This window comes from Cryptotermes secundus, unplaced genomic scaffold (genome assembly GCF_002891405.2).
Source record: "Cryptotermes secundus unplaced genomic scaffold, Csec_1.0 scaffold545, whole genome shotgun sequence".
NCBI classification, from domain to species: Eukaryota; Metazoa; Arthropoda; class Insecta; order Blattodea; family Kalotermitidae; genus Cryptotermes; species Cryptotermes secundus.
In genome coordinates this window covers 575,434-596,056 of record NW_019737089.1, presented here as the reverse complement: position 1 = coordinate 596,056, position 20,623 = coordinate 575,434, and the positions used below count along the sequence as shown (strand labels likewise).

The following is a 20,623-nucleotide window of genomic DNA, read 5'->3' as shown; positions in this document are numbered from 1 at the left end:
ATGGCGTGGTTCTTAATTGGGCACAGGGACAACTCATCATTTACCTTTAACGTTTATTGTTATTATTGTTATTATTATTATTTCTATGTACTCGTGCCAACTTTGTAATTGACCTCTGTGCTGTTAAGTTTGCACGCAAATAAGCAGGGATTTAATTTAATTTAATTATTATTGTTGTTTCTGAAGCGATAAATAGGACAGCCTTGTTTTCATAAAATTACGTACAGGAGACTCGTATTAATGATGCACTTCCCCCTGCATGAAAGGCAAGTACTTTTGGCCCGTCAGGAAACTGAAGTATTCCACAAATTTACCATCGTGTTTTTTATATTCTCATGCAACTAATTTACAGAGATTTTTTTTTTGTTCTTAATGGATTTCGCATTTGTGATACCTACGTACAGAGCTCATGAAATCCTAATTTCCCGACACTTCATGGGAATGCCAGCATGTAATTTAAACTGATGAAATGTGTTCTCAGCGCCCCGGAAAATTAATATGCATGTTTTACTTGACAGGAATTATTTCGTGTCGAGTGTGCTGAAAGCCAGAGAAGGATCATGGGGATAGTTTTTTTTTATTTCTAGTGGGGTGGGACTAAGTCCCTTGTACTGCTGCCACTTCTGGCCTATTGTACCAGCCCCAGATGATAGGTGAGGGTGGTTGTGGAGCAGTCGGTGGAATGAAGATTGGCAGGGGAAATCGAAGTACTCGGAAAAAACCTGCCCCAGCGCCACTTTGTCCACCACAAATCCCACTTGACCAGACCCGGGATCGAACCCGGGCCGCCGCGGTGGGAAGCCAGCGACTAATCGCTTGAGCTATGGCGCGATGAGGATAGTTGCTAAGCAGAAAGTGTTAATTCCATCATTCCACGTTAAATATAGAAGAACATCTTTTCTGTTGTACCCGTTCTTCACGTGCGTTGGTCACAGGTTTTCCGACTGTTTCCCACGGCCACCCAAATGGTAAAATGGCGCAGAAATGCGGTATCGTGGGAATTAAGGTGACGAGTTATAGCGAAATAGAATTTTCCCAGGGTTTGGACAACCGGAGAATAATTGTTTTCCCATAGTATACAAAAACATCCCAAGTTAGATATACGTACATGAATTATTTTGCCTCTCACTATCATTTCGTGTCCTGTATTTCAGTAATTGCCGTTAAGTAGTAGCACACGTTTAAGAAGTTTTGCAGCGTAGTTCGGCGAGCTTGAAGCAAATAATACACCCTAAGACGGAGAAATGAGCGGAGGATGGACATAGTTGAATAATGGAGAGCTTCGTAATTTGTGCTGTTCACTGAATATTGTGAGGGTTGTCAGATGAAGGAGGAGCGGATGGACTAGGCCTGATAAATCTCAGAACGTATACAAAATTTTGGTCGCAGTAAACCACATCAAAGACCTAGATATAGGTAGAAAGATTCTCAAAAAAATATATTCTTAAAGGAAATGGGTGTGCGGATATGGACAGGGGATAGTACACGTACTGAACTTTGTATTCCATAAAAGGCGGGGAGTTTCTTGAACGTTCAGGCTGCTGTTAGCTTCTGTAAAAGGCCCATTTAGTTAGTTGGTTACTTAGTAAAAGAAAGTTCATAAAACCCTAATACCTTGTTGTACAGCATTCCAACAACTCTTTTAATTTAGCGTATAATAACGATTCTCAAGAAGGGCTCAGCTCCATGAAGTTAGTACAGCTATTTTCTTTAATATTTTTAAAGTACAGTATACTCTCGATATACAGCGAGTGTCGAGGTACAACGTCAATACCCATGTTATAATTAACATTTATGTAATTTTTGAATTCCTGTTAGTATGCATACAGTATTCGTGTGGTATACGTATATGACATTTGGGGTACATCCGGATTGTGGCTCAACAGGTAAAATGGGTGCTCATTAAATTTTACTGTTTGAACAAAATAATCCCAAGGTTAGAGAAACCAGAAATATATAGCCTGTTCATAGCGGACTCTCTGTACTTGCAAACTGCAGCAATGAATGATGCAGTGCAGTCTTATGCTGTAATGAAAATATTTAATTGAATTTTGTGCGACATAAAACATATTGGGGGGGCCATTGTTATGGCGTATAAACCCATTGCTAAGCAGTGATTGTACGCAGAGACCGTTTCCGGACAAAGGCTCGGGAAACACATTCCCATGGCAACGAATACGTACACAACATTAGAGTTGCTGTTGGAAAACCGGGTGTTTTCTGCGTGGTCCGTGTCGAGGAGTTATCTTGAAGGCAATTGGGGCGACACAGTTGTCATTTGAGAGGTAGTTCTGCACGGAGCCTGTGAAGATAGAACCTGAGCGCGAGAAGCTGAAGAATCTCCACTGTTAGAAGCCTTTGGCAGGGAGCGGCTGGTGAAGACACAGCAGGGTGAAAAGGGCTTAGCGGATGTTGTGGTGATCAGCGGTGGCGTTGTAATTGCTTGTAGTTCGAGTCGTGTGCATACGGTAAAAAGGTAAAAAAAAAAGTAAAGCTCTCATTGTAATGGTCCGTGAAGGCCCATAGGGTTGTGCGACGTCGAGGCTCCCACGTTTTCTAGACAGTCGGCTGACAGATGGCGGTGAGGTTGTCAGCCTTACACGTCGGCCGTCCTTTACCACCCAGGAAGATTCTTTTAGAGGCTGAGTCGACTCCAGGGCCATAGCGCGGCTGGAAGGATTATGTCAATTTAAAAAAAATCACCTCATCGGGACTCGAACCCGCGACCCTCCTTCTTGTAACATAGTGCCTCAACCAACTACGCTGCCGCGTGCCCCATCGTATGCGTAAGTGGTCAATAAATCCATTCACAAATTCAAACCCCGTACACATGACATTCTCATAGCCACGCTATAACAAGGGCCTGATATAAATGCGTTTGAATGACATTAAACTGACTTATTCTTTGTGTATAAAATTGGGATGGAATAATGCATTCTAAATGTGGGCTATTTTTATTTTCTCCCTTTTATTTCCTTAGGAAATGTTTAGCCAGTTAGCTTCGGTTGAAGCCTCATACCGCAGATTGAGCGGTTTGTGACATTTCATTTTATTCAATGCGTTTTCCGTTGATATCTAATGGATAATCAATTCTGGAATTAACCATACTTTTTTTTTCAACGGAGAGTATTCTACATGCCTACATAGGGGACCAGCGCATAGCAGAATCGTCAGATTTATACTCGTAAAATTATTAGGATCTTTGGTGGTAAGTGGGCAGAGCGGTGTCCTTTCCCTGCGCCACAAATTTAGTTCGCCTCAGATATCTGACAGGTTCTGATGTTCCGCTGTTGTAAAATCCGCCCAGAGACATTCATGCTACCGCGCGGGCCTGAAGATTCCCAAGAGGCAAAATCTAGAACCGTGGGCAGTCCAATTGAATTTGTCTCAGTTCCTGACTTGACAAACCACACGTTGAAATTTCTGTTCAGTGTCGCCCCAATAAATCGTTTGAAAGTTACCGTGAAGCGAGCTTAGGCCGACTACTATTTCTCTTGCTACATGGTATCAATTTCAGATGTTTTGAAGCAGTTTGTGTTGACATTTTTTAAAGCCCTTCTTCCTATGCGAGGTGTCTGATCGATTTACAAGGGGAATGTTCAGACCTAGCGCAGATTGCATCCAGTTTCTCTTCCGGGAGCCCAACGATCTTGTGTGGCGTAATTTAATTACAGTTATGTTTGAGACTGCAGCATTCTGAAACTTGCGGCAGAATCTTGTTTTTCTTCTGCTTCATATTCCTTTCCTACAGAACCACTTTTCACATAGGCATCTCACAGGACCAATGATTGTTTCGCCGGGTATCTCACACCTGACATTTCGACACAAGAGGTAAGTAAAGTTACCAGCTGAATGTTTGGTACAGTAAAAGGGGCTCCGGATTACTGTCAGCCGGCACTTGTCTCAAAGGCTTGCTTCACGGTAGATGTCAGCGATTTATTAGAGCCATATGAAGAGAAAGTGTAATGTGTAAGACTGGTTTGTAGAGACTGCTACCAGCCCGAATCTCTGCTGTACGAGTTGACGCAAGGATCATCTCTCTCTCCCGCCTGAGCGGTCGAAGGATCTTCGTGCGGCTCCCACAACATCGCGCTGTATAAGGCAATATATTCTGATGGTTCATCATTTGTGTCAACTGTTTGTTGAGACATTTAGTGTACTGTATTTTAATTTATGTCTGTAAAGTGTTCATCCGTATGGTCGAAGTGGGCTCGTATTTAACTTTCGCGATACAACGCTGTAAAGGCCACCAGTATTAAATTCCTCTTTGGACACTAATATAAGTGCTGGCAGGATTGTTAACTGTTGCATCTCCTCAAGAACTTCGTTGTACGAGGGGAGTTAGTGAGTAGCCTACTGCATGTTTATATGAGGAGTTGAAACTCTCGAGTTTCTTGTCGTTTTGATCGAACGAATAAACAGCACAAAAAGTTTACCCTTTGTTGTCGAGAGTGACCCTTTTAAAGAATCGAATGGGGCAATTCTTACGGAAATTCGGTCAAAGTGTGTCGTAAACTTCCCTGTTCCCATACAAGGATCACCCTCCTTTTGCATAGTAATAGCGCCTCCATCTTCTACAGAGCTATGCGCCGTAAAACGTGGGGAGACCAGAATTGTGGATATAGTGTTGGGTGGAGGTGACAGCCCACACGAATGTTTCCCTCGGAGCTTTGTCTCCCTCGCCTACTGTCTCTGTGTTTAGGAACGTGTCAGACGTCACTGAAAATGACCTTTTAGTTTCATGTCAGGTTTATGGGGAAATCGGAATATACTTTCCTTTGTTTTCTTATATTTGTAGCAATTCCTAGATATTCAGCACTTTGACATGTTGCGTTCTTTTGTTTTATTGTACTTGGGTGAAGTTGAGTGTGCTCCGTATATTGCATGTGTTAACGCCAATGCATATTGACGTATGTGTATTAAGGTATATATATATATAATCCTGGTGGTATTTCCTTAAGATGAGCGCGTGATATGCAAACCACACAACGATATTTCAACTGTAGGAACTTACTATTTATTTTTATTAAGATAGAAAATGTGAATGTATTTATTAATACTGATGATCGAACTACATCAAATTTGGCACTCACCCAGAAGCCATCTCTCAGCAGTGTATGCTTGGATGTGTAGTTTTCGGAACTTGAATGTTTAATTCCATATTATGTGACTTAACAGTATTGTTTGAAATACAGGCAAACGTATGGTGACTGTTATAAATGAACTTTAAACATTATTTGCTTATCATTTGACTAGCCTATGGAGCCTCAGCGACTCTCTTACGGGACAAGCTGTAAGAAGGGCAGTTGGATTGGAATCCGTGTACAGCCATCAGACACAACTTTGTGATGTATTATTAACACATCACAATCATTTATATTTACATCTTACGTGTTTCAGCTTCCACTAAATCACTTTTAGATTTCTTTTTATATTCTGGGAAACTGCTGAATTACATATTCGAGCTGTATAGTTACAGTTATAAAGTCAGCATTTCACGATGGCTTCTTATAATTGACCACTCTGCTTATAAAAAAAACTCACTTCATGGAGCTGAGCCCTTCTTGAGAAGCCGTAATTTGTGCAGCTAGTCAAAAACTTCTGAACATGTTACGTAACCCGAAGGTTCATTACCATATTCACGAGAGCCTTCCGCTGGTCCCTATCCTGAGCCAGATCGATCCAGTCCATACCACCCTATCCTATCTCTCCAAGATCCATTTTAATATTATCCATCCACCTACGTCATGGTCTTCCTAGTTGTCTCTTTCCTTCTAGCATTACCACCAATTTCTTATATGCATTTCTCTGCAACACCATTCGTGCTACGTGCCTTGCCAATCTCATCCACCTTGTCTTCGTCATTCTAATTATACTTAACGAAGAGTACAAGTTATGAAGCTCCTCGTTATGCGATCGTCTGCAATCTCCTGTCAGTTCATCTCTCTCCGGTCCACATTCTCCTCAACACCCTGTTCTCAAACACCCTCAGTCACCGTTCTTCCTTTAATGTCAGAGACCAAGTTTCACACCCATGCAGAACCATGGGCAAAATTATACTTTTGTATATTCTAATCTTTACGTTTTTAGACAGCGGACGAGAAGACAGGAGGCTCTGGACTGCATTGTAGCAAGCATTACCCGAATTCATTCTCATTTTAATTTCCTCTTGAATCAAATTGTGATTTGTTACTGTCGTTCCCAAATATCTGAACTGTGCCACACTTTCAAAACATCTGTTTCCTATCTTTATGTCATGATTTTGCGCTGCATTTTGACGACAAGACAGCAACATACACTTAGTTTTCTCTGTGTTTACTTCTAGACCAACCTCCTTACTAGCATCAATGAAATATTCTGTGTTTTTGTTTATGGTATATATGTTATCTACCAGTAGATTCATATTAGCATAGAACAGCAGCAGATGTATCCCATTTCATTTCAGTCTCACCTGGTTTTCCTGGACCTTCCTAATGCATATTCTAAAGAGAAGGCGAAAAGCAGTGGCCATAAAGCATCTCCTTGTTTTAGACCATTCTCTATAGGGAAATTATCGGACAAATATTTACCTATACGGACTATCATGTACGTTTCATTTAAAAAAAAATAATTAGCCTGACTAGTTTCATGGGTATCCCAAACTCTATGAGAATACGATGTATTGTACAATACTTCCCTCCTAACTGATTCATAGGTTTTCCTGAAGTCTGTGAATAGCTGATGTACTGTCTCATTGTACTCCCATTTTTTCTCGAGTATCTGTCAAATGTAAAAAATCTGACCAGTATTTGATTTGTTACGTTGAACCCCACACTGATGATTCCCAATAAATTCATCTACATATGGACTTAACCTTAAGGTAGGATATTGGATATAATTTTGTATGAAGTTGATAACAGTGATATCCCACAATAATTACTAAACTCAGTGTAATCGTCCTTCTTGTAAACTGGTACAATGACCGATCCCTTCCACTGATCAGGAAATTCTTCCTTATTCCAAATAGAATTAATGAGTTTATTGATCTCAGACCATAATGTTTCACCTCCTGCTCGAATCGGTTCTGCCCGAATTTGATCACTGCCTGGCGATTTATACCTTTTAAATTTTGCAATAACAATTTCAACTTCAGAAGGACTAGGATCAGGTACTAACGGCTCAGCTCTATGTATTTCTATGTGCCTAACATCACTGGCCTTACGTACAGTCGGTAACTGAGAGAAGTAGTTTTTCCACCTGTTCAAAATATTGTGGGAATCTGCAAGCTGATCACCATTCTCATCCTTCACTAAGTTACTTCTAGGTTGGCAACCCCTCTTGAAGTCATTTATTCCTCTATAGAGGTCTCAGAATGTTCTTGTTTTTACTGTTTGTTGCAAGCACATCAATTTTGTCTTTAAGGTATTCCTTCTTTCTATTCCTGAAATGCCTGCTGGCGTCACGTCTTATATTGTTCAGGTTATCCCCATTTATTTCGCTTGAATTCACTGCAGTTTGGCTTGTGTCCTTCAGTCTAATAATTTTGAGCATCCTTCGTCGGACCATGGTTTATGCTTTTTCAATTCATAATAACCTTAACTCTTAATTTTTGTATTTTCTCTAATAGTTTTCCGATCTCTATTAATATCCACCACAGCTCGCAAGTTTTCCAAACCTGCGAACCTATTTGAGATTTCAACCCGATACTGCTCTTTACCCTGTAGCTCATTTAATTTCTTGAGATTGAATTTCTCCACATGAAATCTGTGTGGTGTTTGTTTGTTCACTGCCAGTCTCTCCCTAAATTTGCCACCACCAGATAGTAGTCAGTATCACAATATGCTCCCGAGAACGATCGGACATCACGTACGCTTGAACCCCGTCTCCTATCTATCAAAATGTCGTCAATTTGATTGTGAATCTTTCCATCAGGAGATGTCCAAGTAAATTTATGAAGGTTGCGATGTGGGAACATTAAACTTTTAAGTCAGATTTTAGGATGTGGCAAAGTTTACTACTCTAATGCCATTATCATTACTAACATCGTGTAAACTCTCATTTCCAGTTGTTGGTTTGAAAATATTTTCCCTCCGTACTTTGGCATTGAAATCTCTTCAACAGAATTTTAATGTGGTGTTTAGTAATTTCCGGTCTAGAAAACCGAGATTATCGGCCGTGGGGAATCGTTGCGCTGACGACGCGACACCCTCTATCTGCATAAGTTGGCACTAACTTCGCTGACAAGCCACGATCGCTCGGTCTGTATAGTTCGCTTGTGGAGTAAAGGCCACGGAGCAAAGCAAGCAAATTTAAGGAATTTATCGAATACATGTTCTACTTCTTCGTAGAACCTGTCCTTCATATGATCAGTGCTGCCCTCTGTTGGGCATGAACACCGGCGACCTTTTACTATTATGTATGACATCCTCTCACAAATGAACTCTACCCTCTTAACTGCTGATATGATTCTCTTATGTACGAAAAACTGTACCGAATTCATGATTCTCATTCCCCTTTTCATAGAAAAATGCACATTCGCCTGCTGGTTCGGTGCCACAACTGTACCATCTGACCTTCTGTACTCGCACTAAATCTATTTTTTTATTGCTAGTGGGGTGGGACTAAGTCCCTTGTACTGCGGCCACTTCTGGCCTATTGTACCAGCCCCAAATGATAGGTGAGGGTGTTTGTGGAGCAATTGGTGGAATGAAGATTGGCAGGGGAAACCAAAGTACTCGGAGAAAACCTGCCCCAGCATCACTTTGTGCACCACAAATCCCACTTGACCAGACCCCGGGATCGAACCCGGACCGCCGCGGTGGGAAGCCAGCGACTAACCGCTTGAGCTATGGCGTGGCCCTCCCACTAAATCTAACTTTTATTTTGAGATTTTTTTTTCCGCCACTGCGCTGAGCGAACTTGGCCTATACATCTAACTTTCCAAGTACCAAATCTCATATCCATTTTTCCTTAGCTAAAAATTTCTTTCAGGTTCGAGGCTTCTTATGATCTTTCGTAACAGTCTTATTTTATGCGGTGAGTTGTTAGCCCCCGCTCAACCCCCAAGCAGGAGGAACACCCCATGTCGGCTGTCCGCGACTGCTTATTCAATATATTCGCAGCTACCCTCCATATCTGGTGGCCGTCTTCTCCATCCGCAACGTTAGGGCGCGCAATGCCGTGGTGATAAGGGACGTACCTAACATGGCTTATACATATAAAAACAAATTTGAATTTAGTATGGGGTTCGTTTAAGCTTGCCAGCCATCATCATTGTTCCTTAGATCGTGGCTTGTAAACCAGTACCATTTATATTATTTGTAATATATCCTGTACCCCTCCCATGTTGACGTTTATCATTTATTTAGTGCGAGTTCGAAAAGTATTGCGTTTTGATTATTATCCTGTTCATTTATGATTAATCCTATACCTGGGAAAACTTTACATATACGCACACAATGAGAAAGGGTGATGTAAAATGGGAAAATTCCTGCATACAAGCCATCCAGTATATAGGTATATTAAGTAACGATTTCTCAGAATCTGTGCGCTGTCACCAGTGATAATTTGCCTTCGGCAGAAGTCTGAACTGCAGTACCAGCTGAAATATAGGCACGTCCTAGTGCCACCTGGCGTCTTTATTCTTCGTCGCTACTAACAGCTCTGCTACGTAGTGACGGAGTTAACAGAGTGACAAGTCTCGTATTTCTATGTAGGCTTTATGTTCATGGGGATTGTGATTTCTGTAAGTGTAGTAGTAGTGGTGGGTGTGGTGGTAGTATTAGTAGTATTAGTGGTGGTGGTGATGGTAAGAATAGTAAGAGTAGATATTGGTTATTTAAATACTTTTCTGTTTAGAATATTTTTTTTTCTTTTTGGTCACAACTAATTTATGTTGCTTGGATCGGCAACGAAATAAACCCATTACGGAGGTCTGAGCTTCGTAATCTTGTTTCGTATCTCTTATGTCCTTTCTTTGCTGTCATTTCGATCACTTTTTGCGTAGAAAACAAACAGCGTGCAGCATATCGAGTGTGACAGGAGGATATAGAAGATGCGAATCCGAAGTTCCAAGAGTTCACAGCTATTGTGATGGTCCAGTCTTGATTCCTGGACATTGCCCTCGAGACAGTGGTGAACTGTGACGTTGTTGCTACTAACACTCTCAGTAGAAGGTCTGCAGTTCGAAGTTTCAGTATCTCTATTGACTAAGCGGCCTCCATAGTCTAGGGGTAACGTTCCCACCTCATGACTCAAGGTACGCAGGTTCAAACCCGGCGGAGGTCGTGGAATTTTTAAGGGCGGAAAAATTCAGGGAACAAGTCCTCCGGGAGGGACTTTAAGCCGTGGGTCCCGTGTCGTAGATTACGGCACGTAAAAGAACCTCATGTCTCTAGGAGACCTCTGAGCAAAATTAGACCAAGTTTCCCGCCCAACTAGTTTCCAATTCCTCCGGTAGATGGGGGAAGTATCAGGTACCATTGCCAGTGGAGAGGGGACCTCTCTGACAGAAAGGGACTAAAGTATTAGATACCGCTGCCAGTAAGAGGTTAGAACCTCGCTGGCAAAAAGGGGCTGATAGTAAGCACCAGTACCGGTAGGGTATGGAGACGGTAGAAATTAAAAGGGGGGACGCACAATGGACCAATAACTGGTCTAAGTGCATGGGGAAGCCCACCCCCTCAATACTGAATACTGAATAATCTCTAATGACTACATAACCCGTCATTGGGCACGATCCTGAGGCAGTTCCTTCCACGTCCCATCATCACAATGTCTTCCATCTTAAGATCGATCTTAATTCTGTCTTCTTCTGCCTCCTCCTCCTCCTCGATATTCAAGTGAAAGTGTTCCAAGAGATTTATCCGTAAAATTTCTGTGTACATTCTATGTTGCTGCTATTCTAACCACATGCCCAGTCGTCGCCACCGTTAAGAGTTCTCTTTTCTAATAACACTTGCCTGAGCAGTTCACGAAGTTCCACGTGGTGAGATATCTTAAATTTCCCACTGAATTCACCCGTCGGTCCAGCTGTTTTACTGTACGTTTTCAGACAGGTGCAATGTGTGTTCTTCCTTCAGAATGAGAAACTACATTTCAAACCCACACGGAGTAACTGATTTGTATATCCTGATCTTCAGCGTTTTTTTTTTAAGTAGACGGATTGAAAAATAGTTTTCGAACTGAATAATATGCGTTTATAGAATGTTTCTCCTTTTGATAACTCACTCCACGAAACAGCCGTTTTTGAGAAGCTGATGGCCGCTAAGCTATCCGTGAAAGGTCTGCCCATTATGAAGACGGAAGATTCATTACAGTACAGTGTTCACAAGAACTTCCGGGTGATCCCGCCCAAAGCCAGTTGAATCCAGTGTACACTTTCATACTTTAGTCCTCTTTAAGACCCATTTTAATACTCTTTTCACCTGGCCCAAGGTTTCGCTTTCAGTTCCTTGCTTCCTTTCAGTTTCACCGATTAAAATGTTTTGTGTTGTTCATTACCCCTATACGTGCCACATGTTCCGTCCATCTGATCATTAATTTGGTCACTTATTCTGATTTCATCATGAGTATAATTTATATTCTGTTAGCACTGCTCTAAAATATTTCTAAATCTGAAATTTCCTCGTGTGGCTTGTTACTTTGCCTTTGATGAATTTCGCTTCGTCTCATATTTCTCTAGGCCCAGCTTAGTTTTCTCTAGATCTGTTACCAAAGCATTACTGCCTGAAGGACAATTTGAGAGTTATTCTTTATGGTGATACGTAGTATCTCCCACGAAATAAACATGAACAAATAAGTATTCTCGTTGATTTAGGCCATATAGTTCCAGCTGTTCCTGCTTCTTTACATTTTTATTATGACAGATTGTACAGCAAAATTAGAAGAGGGGTGCAAGCAGTGGTGATGAAGCGTCTCCTTATTGTAGCCCACTGTTAACAGGAAGTGTATGATAAATGTTTACATGTCCGAACTGCGAGGTGCACCGTGCATACACGTTTTAATTAACCTACAAGTTTGTCTTGGGCATTCAAATTCAAGTAGTACACGTACTTAGATTACTACTCTTCTAGTTGAATCCGAAGGTTTCGAAACATTAACACATAATGCTTTAATGAACTGATGTTCTGTTAACTACCATGGAGATGTGGGCAGCAGACTTTTCTGAAATGTTAGTAGCCCTTAAGATAAGTATAAAATTGTCATTAAATATATCATTTTTAATGATTATGAATAATCATACAGCCCGACATATTTCGGTCTCAGTTGACTGTCTTCAGAGAACCAGTATTAAGTAATCTTTACATAATTTATTTAAAATGTTTTTTTTTAATATTTGAATCTTTGAAATTAGATCTGATTGTAAATCATTGAAACATTAAAATTGGTAATATACTGAAGTACAATGATGAACGGAGGTAGATGCTTTTTATCCTCTATTGTCCATATAATGCCAAAAGTTGTGTTTTGTATGATAGGCTCGTAATCGTCTTTGAAATGTCTGTGCATATAACTTAGTATTTGTAACCTGTGAGTTGAGTATTATATAGCTGTTATAATACTAGGGGTCATGAGGCTTTACCTGTTTCACACTGTCACGTATCTTGGTAACGCGACAAGTAATTAGTGGGTTCTCTGGATTGATGAATTGATTTATTTGACATCACTATTACAATCGCTCTCGGTTATAACAGTTCACACACTCAACTCCTTCCGGATAACAATCCCTCTCTGAGTAGCTCTGCTTCGTTCTCCAAAGCACGTCGAGTCGCAGCCGAGTCACTTCGCCTTCTTCTTCCGCCTTCTGTCGTACTCTGGTCTCTTCCGGAACCACAACTTAAACGCAGGAACTATACGAGTCACTCTCCAGATATCACGCACAAATAAAGTGTTCAGATTACACGTTAAATCTTCTACGAACTTCCCGTGGCTATCTTCCACCGAGAACTCTGTCAGTGTCACTGAACTGTCAAAGTCGAAGTTACGTTGCGACTGACGGTCAGTCAGTCAATAAGTCTTGGTGTCGAGCCCCATCTGGGGCCCATGACCAGATATTTATTACTGTTTGACAGTTACGGTCTTGTTATTGTAGGGCGTCCTCTGTGACGAGAGGACGAGTCTGTCTTTTGTACATGCTGCTGATCCTTGCCAGCGCAGCGTTTCTCGGGTCCGAGTCCCTTGGGACTCGTGAACATATTTACTGTCTCAGATACTTCCCTTTTCATCGTCTCCTACGACTCGCAGGGTCACGATGGAGTTATTCGACCCTGCTTACACGAGGGTTCACCTCACTGAACTGTAGCGCCGTTGTTTTTAAGATAACTCCTTTGCACGAACCCCACAGAAAACACCGTCTCCAATTGTGGGTGCATATTTACTGCTGAGTTGCCTGGCAACAGACTTCCTATATATATATATACGTGCTTTTGCTCGGCGCGAATCGTTTAGAAAACACAGTTTTCCTTCTCCTGTTGCCTCTATTCGTGTTCACGGAGCTGTTGCCTGGCAACGCGTTGATCAAATCCGTTACAATATATTAGGAGTTCTGCGAACGTTACCTGTATGATAGTATCTTGTGACATATATATATCAGTGAAAGTGTTTAAGTGGCTAGAGAGAAATGGAAGAATAATACGTGTATTACCATTTGTTTCGTAAGATGAGCATAATAGGATAATTGAACATGCATGCTTTGTTGATGCGCACACCATTGTGACATTACCCTTAATCATAAGACGACTGAGCTATCATTTGTTACTTACGAGTATATGGTAAATAAAAAGTCATTCTGACATTTAAGCTACATTTGTTCAATGAAGTCGATTGTGACATCTTATGAAGGGACATTTCAGCATATTTGAGTCAGCTGTGAAATCAATATTTAATTGCCGATAGATTTAACAAATCTATAAACGATGTACTTCGTAGTGTGCTGCACAAATTTCTCAACTGCGTATTTTTTTTAGTTTATGAGGTTCACTAGTGGCCTTTTGTATGGGTTAGGTGAGACGCTGAGCTATCCCTTACATTGCGCAAAGAAAGTAAAATATTGTGGAATAGAGAATATTTAAAATTAGTCTGCGGTTATGGCATAAGTAACAAGTTCTTGAAGAACTAATCTCCTACTTTCCTTTCACTACACATTAAGCACATATTTGATAGGACATGGATCACAGAAAACACTACGTCCACTAGTTCTTTTATTGTTGCTTGTGTGTTCTTTGTTGCAGGAACGTGTTTACCGACCTGTTGCCTAGCAACGTTAGAGGGGGAAACACGCGGACAGTAAAGTGATCTTATAAGCCCCTTTCCCCCCCCCCCCAATTAAGGAAAGTAGGCCCAAAACGAGTAGTGAATGTAACCATTGTCTTTTAATGTACTCCTATTGATCGAACAACAGTGCAATTTGGCGCCCGTGGCAGAATATTTGCAAGTCTACAGGCCGACACGTACGTGAAAAAACACTACACAGGTTTCAAACTTATGCCCGTCTTGTTGCTCTCACACATAAATATTGCGCCATATGCTAGAGCGCATGCGTCGCATGTTACTGGGGTTATGGCTGCGCAAACGGCATGGATATTGTCCTGGAGCAGTGCCTTGCGGCCGGTATCGTAATCCGAGGAGAATATGTGACCTCACGGGTACAAAAACAAACTCCATGGCCTATAGTCCGCAAGCTAACTATACCGACCTAGCGACCGACGCTTATCGGCGAAGTCAGTGCCAACTTTTGCAGATAGTGTGTGTCACGTGGTCAGCGGAATGGATCCCCACGGCCGTTAATCTCGGTTATCTAGACCGGACCTCATAGGTACCCCTGGACAGATCCACCATTCAGACAAAAACTGATCTAACCACAGACGTGCAGTACAGATGAATTGGTGGGTCCTACTTCCTGCTGGAAGTAATATCGAGGGTCGTTGCGTCTTGGTAAGGTATCTTGGTCTCCAGAGATGAAGGTAACCAGTTATTGAGAAAGACAGGCCCTAGGAATCATTGCCACATGTTGACTGGGCAGGTATGGTGAGCATCTAGAGGTACACGACGATTCTCGTCCGACCAATCCATGACGTTGTGTTTGTTGACGGTATCATTCTGCAGACCTCATACCAGTGGATATTTTCCTGTGCGGTTTGCGATAAATCGGCTGCGAGGCATCGCTATACTCCGTGCCGCGTGCGCAACCATTAGCCTAGCGAGTTGCGACGTGTGAGGAACAAGACATTACCGTAGTGAATGCACAGACCTCTGTTGTGTAGAGTTGCAACATTTGGCCACAGTTGTTGCTGCTGTTGTTATAGCAATACATTAAAAGACAATGGTTTAGTTCTCTCTTCGTGTTTCATGTTGTACCTGTCTCTCCTTCACTGCCGCTTCACCCTCAGCAAGAAACATTTTCCTTTTCCCTCGCGTCACATGGCAACAGCGCCGTATTTTTTTGCTGTTAATGTTTAAAGAATATAGTGCTCATTTGAAATAAATTCCAATGCTTGAGACTGGAAAAACGTAACGTGTAACACATTTTTCTTATTCACAATTTTCGGTATTTTGCCAAGTAACGAAGGTCTACTGTGGCCTGGGAAATTTTGGACACTTTTCCCATATATGTTTAAATAATCCATTTAAAGGCTAACTAACAGATGCTATTCTGTCGCTGTGTATCGTTGTTCTTCATAAGGCTCGACAACTTAATTTCTTGAACGCTTTGGCCTGCTCAACAATTTCCTTCCAACTACTTTTCTTCTGTGTTCGAGTTATCCAGTTATAAATTCTTAAATCCTTTAGGTCTTCCCTTACGTCATCTTTCCATATATTCTTTTAACTGTTCGTCCAGCCTCCATCCTTGAGATGTGTCCAAGCAAACTTATTCTTTGGGCTCTGACGAAGTTAACGGTGTTCCTTCCTTTTGTTAGAGTATCTAGTTCATCATTTGCTTTAGTTCTCCAGGAGCCATCACGGTTTCTTGATGGCCCGAAGATCTTTCTTAGGATTTCCCTTTCAGTGACTAAGTCTATGTTTAATGGCTTCTTTGAGTGTCCAGTTTTCGCAGGAATAGGTTACTGTTGGTCGAATTACTGTTTGGTATAATCTTAATTTGGCTGTTTTAGAAATATGTTTACTTCTAAACAGTGTTAAATGTGCAGCATGTGCTTTATTTCCAATTGCTAACCTCTCTTTAATCTCTTGTTCAATTGTGTTATCTGAATTAACTATAGACCCTAAATATTTATAACAAGTAACTTGTTCTATATTTCTCTGTATCATAAACACTTGCGAATACGAGCCGGAAATGGCAGGAACCGAAGGCAGGTGAAGGTGTGTTTGGGTCGGTATTTCAGTAGCCACCTTCACCGCAGCAAGTTCATAGCGTACCGCCAGACAGCAGCACCGCTTAGTGCATATTGTTGTGGTATCAACTCTAGATATTTGTATAAATGTTCCTGTATTCCCAGAACATTCCCGTGCTCATAGCCTGAATATTGGGCGAAAGTTTTTCTGAAGGTCTGTAATGTGACAAAGTATGGTGTTGCTAACCGCAGCGGTTTCGCGTTGAGATCTCAACAAGCTTTATGGTAATTCTTTTAATTATCGTATTTTTTTCGGTATGATGTGTTGAAGTCCGTGGTTCTTCGACAGGATGACTACTCACTGTAGGCTCATTCTCGTGGAATGGTGCGCAAACTGACAACCCCTAGACGTTTACATTAACAATTCAGATTCACACTGATTCCACGGAAAGGGGTAGAAAAGGGGAAGGACGACGCGTAATAAACTTTACCTTGCCGTTTTCCATACGCGTTTAATAACAACTATCGTCCTCCCCCCCATACTGTGAAGTATATACTAAATATGTACCGCTTGTGATTTTTATTCGGAAGATGACTGGTTCGAATCACGCCCAGCTAGCTGACGTTTTTCGCTGTTTTCTTTAGTCCCTCCAAAGGAATTCCGGGATTATATCCTAACTTAGGCCACCACCGCTTCCTTCCCCATCCATTCCAATTCGTCATTCACCATCATCCAGTCATTCTACGCTAGCTACTGAGAGCGTGGATAAATAAGCCATAAACAATTAGAAATATATAGGTTGTATAGCTAAATATGCTTACTTTTGGGAATCTTTTTCTGTCCTCTTGCTCCCAGTTTGGAGCATAGGGCTGATTTCTCAGTTTCGTGATCATTTCACAGACGGTAGGACTCCCTGGACGGGTGATCAGCTCGTCGCAATGCCTCTACCTAAACACAGGACAACACAAACACAGAGTAAACGCATACACACACCAAACATATATGCCCTGTGTGAGATCGAACCCACGATCCCGGCTTCTGAGCGAGCGAAGACAGTGCATGCCTTAGATCGCTCGGCTACCGTGACCGGAAGTTCTGCGAATGCCGTTTGTTAATTGTGACCATGTGATACATGAATACACTTCGGTTGCGTTTCTATTTGTCAAATGTTTGCTCATGATCACTATCATTTCGTTGCCTCTTCACGTCATATCACAGGTGCGGGTTGAAACGTACTGTGACATACAGTAACTACCCGATCTTATAGTAACGCCGTTGTATGAAAGTGCAGACTGCCCATACTGGTATTACTACTAATTTCGTTAGATTCTGTAGCGTTGGAATTTTTCCATATATTTTGGAAGTAATTTATATCTCACTTATGCTCACTGCTACGGAAAGTTGCGGGCTCGGCTCCTTTTGGCCCATAACGAAATGCTAGTCTGTCATTGATTTATAAACCGAATTTCTCTCGGGATACTGTTATCTGTATAGGATTAATTCTTTGTAAGGCGAAGCGTATCTAAATAATATCAAAATATTTGGTTCGTGTGTCCAAGTAAACCCACCGCATCTCCATTATAAAGATGAGCCCATTAATGACTTATATGCAAAGAGTCGCTTTGTTCTGAGAACCGAACGTACTTCACACATAAACTATATGGATGAAACATCGTTATCTAACGTTAAAGCAGTCTGTAGACACAGTAACTTCAGTCCTGTAAAGGGTTAATGCAACGCGTATTTCGACAGTGTACTGAAGGAGAGCATATTGGTTCCTTCAGTTGTAATCCTTCTGTTGGTTATATAGAGACTAAATTGCAACCATATGCATACTTTGGCGGTCTTAAAATTATTTACTGTATTGTGCAATCTGTTTGAAATGTTGAAAGTCTTCTATTTGACACTGCGTCCAGAAGAGCCGGCATAGCGCAATCGGTTTATCAGCTGGCTGCGTGCTGGACGACCGAGGAGTCTGAGTTCGAGTCCCGGTAGGGTCAAGAATTTTCTCTTCACGTCATCCAGACCGACTCCGGGGCCTACCCAGCCTCCTATGCAATGGGTACCTGGGGCTCTTCCCCGGAAGTAAAGCAGCCGAGGCGTGAAGCTGACCACTCACCTCCAGCTAGTGCCGAGGTCAAGAAAATGTGGATCTATACATCCACTCCCCCATACGCCTTCATGGCGTAGTGCTTAATTAGTTCAGCACAGGGACAACTTTACTTTTTACTGCGTCCAGAAGAATTTCGTTTCTGCTGCGAACCGTCCATCGCCTGTTTATTGTTTGATTACTCCCTGTAGAAAGAGTCGCCGAGGGAGGAGGGAGTCTTAGAGCTAGAGTGTTCGCGTCCCCTTCCCTGTTTTGTACAAGCCACATTGTTCCGCCCTTACTTTTACAATAGGGGCCACTTACTGTAGCGTTTTAAGGTGATATTGCCCTCGGCATGTTGTCCCATAAATCTGCGGCCCATAAAAATGTACCATTACGTGAGTACAAATGGGAATAGTGAAGCCCATGGTGACCGAAAACCGAAGACCTTAATCCAGCTCGTAATAACACGGCTCTTATCACGCCGTCCATCATGATTGGCCCGCCTGACTCGTCGAGAGGGAAAGAAAAAGAGGGGACATACCAAAGCGATCCTGCAGACTGACTTCACAGATCATGAATTATGCAGTAGACGAATTATGCAGTTTATAAAACGAGGATTACAGAAGCTGTAGACAGAAGGATACTGGTAGCCTTGTTTGTTTTTCGGTCCACAAGTCTTTTGAGTTGCGATCCATCCTAGTCCCAAATGGACTGGGATTTCTATAGCTGGTGAGCTGATCCTATCGAAACTTGCCGTGTATTTATAAACCTATTGTCGTTTCATCTGTTACTCGACAATTCTACTGAGGCTGTAGCTTGTCTTGATAATTTGCATTACATTCAAGCAAGCCGTTGGTTGTTACTATCGTGCTCACCCGAACAAAGACATAAAATGTAATGTACGGACTTGCTGGCCCGACGTAGTTGAGATTGTTGTGGCTGTAACTGATACAAGGAGTGAGAAGTCATTGACACGAAGTAGCTTGGAAACCTGATTATGAAAATTTCAGAATTGTTATTGTTCCACGTCAACATTATACCTCTGTTTTCAAGAAACTGTAGCTTACATTTGCAGCGTTTTGTTCCTGGATTCCTGATTTACTTTAGAAATAAATAGTAACGAACCTTCAACGAATGACGTACGGTCTGCTCATTTTTGATTTAGAGTAAGTGAGGTAAAGAATCGTTCATTTGTTACTGTTACACAAGTTTTATTTTATTAAAGAAGATAACTTCACCTGCAGCACACAAAATGAAATTAATTTAGATTGCTGGTCTGACCTTTTAAAAATATTGCCTATTTATGATGGTTGCTTTTAAAGTCCAAGACTATTATTATTATTATTAGAGGGGGTGGGTTTCCCCATGCACCGCGACCCGTTTGATCTATTGTGCGTCCCCCTATAAGCTACCAGCCTCTGTACCCTACCGGTATTGGTGCTTACCATCAGTCCCTACTCAGCCAGCGAGGTCGGCCTCTACTGGCTCAGAGGTATCTCAATGCTTCCCCCATCTCCCAGAGACGTTAGAGACTACTGTTGGGCGGTAAATGTCCTCAATTTAGCTCAGTGGCCTCCTTTGGAGACATGAGGTTCTTTTACATGCCGTAAAGCTACGACATGGGCCCCACGGCTTAAAGTCCCTCCCGGAGGACTTGTTCCCTGAATTTTTCCGCCCTTAAAAATTCCACGACCTCCGCCGGGTTTGAACCCGCGTACCTTGAGTCATGAGGTGGGAATGTTACCCCTAGACTACGGAGGCCGCTAAGTCCAAGACTAAGTATATTACCCAAATGTACGTGAGTGAGTCATGGGGTTGGTTGCGTGTCAGCGTCGATGTCTGTTTGCAGCTGCTTAGACTGTATAGTTTATCCACGCCAGCTTCTCGATAGCTCGAAGAGATACTTTGATTCAAAGAGTGACATAATTATGTTAGCATAAGACCATAATGAAGGGTTCTACTGACAACAGTAGTGTTTTCCGATAAGCACTGTGCTCTACTACCCCTTTCTTTTTCCGTAAGAAATGGCTGGACGGTAGTGAAGTCTTCTGTAGATAAGCATTCTACTTAAAATTGCCTTATCTCGCAAGTTGGATACGATTTTGCTGATCTGAATTACAGTGTTCATTTCGAGGATCGCATGAAAGTAATAGGTGGACCACATGCGGTGCGCGGGCGGCATAATTATTATCACACGAAACTATAGTGCATTTCTATGTTCATTTAGGACACTAGTCTACATAATTTGCTAAATATTTA

General features: G+C 41.9%; 1 protein-coding gene across 5 annotated transcripts in view; it reads left to right on the top strand.

The window, feature by feature from the left end:
• The window catches only part of LOC111870109 (E3 ubiquitin-protein ligase RNF220), a 347,188-nt gene that overhangs the window by 63,652 nt on the left and 262,913 nt on the right, over nt 1–20,623 (top strand). The gene's annotated exons all lie outside the window — the stretch shown is intronic.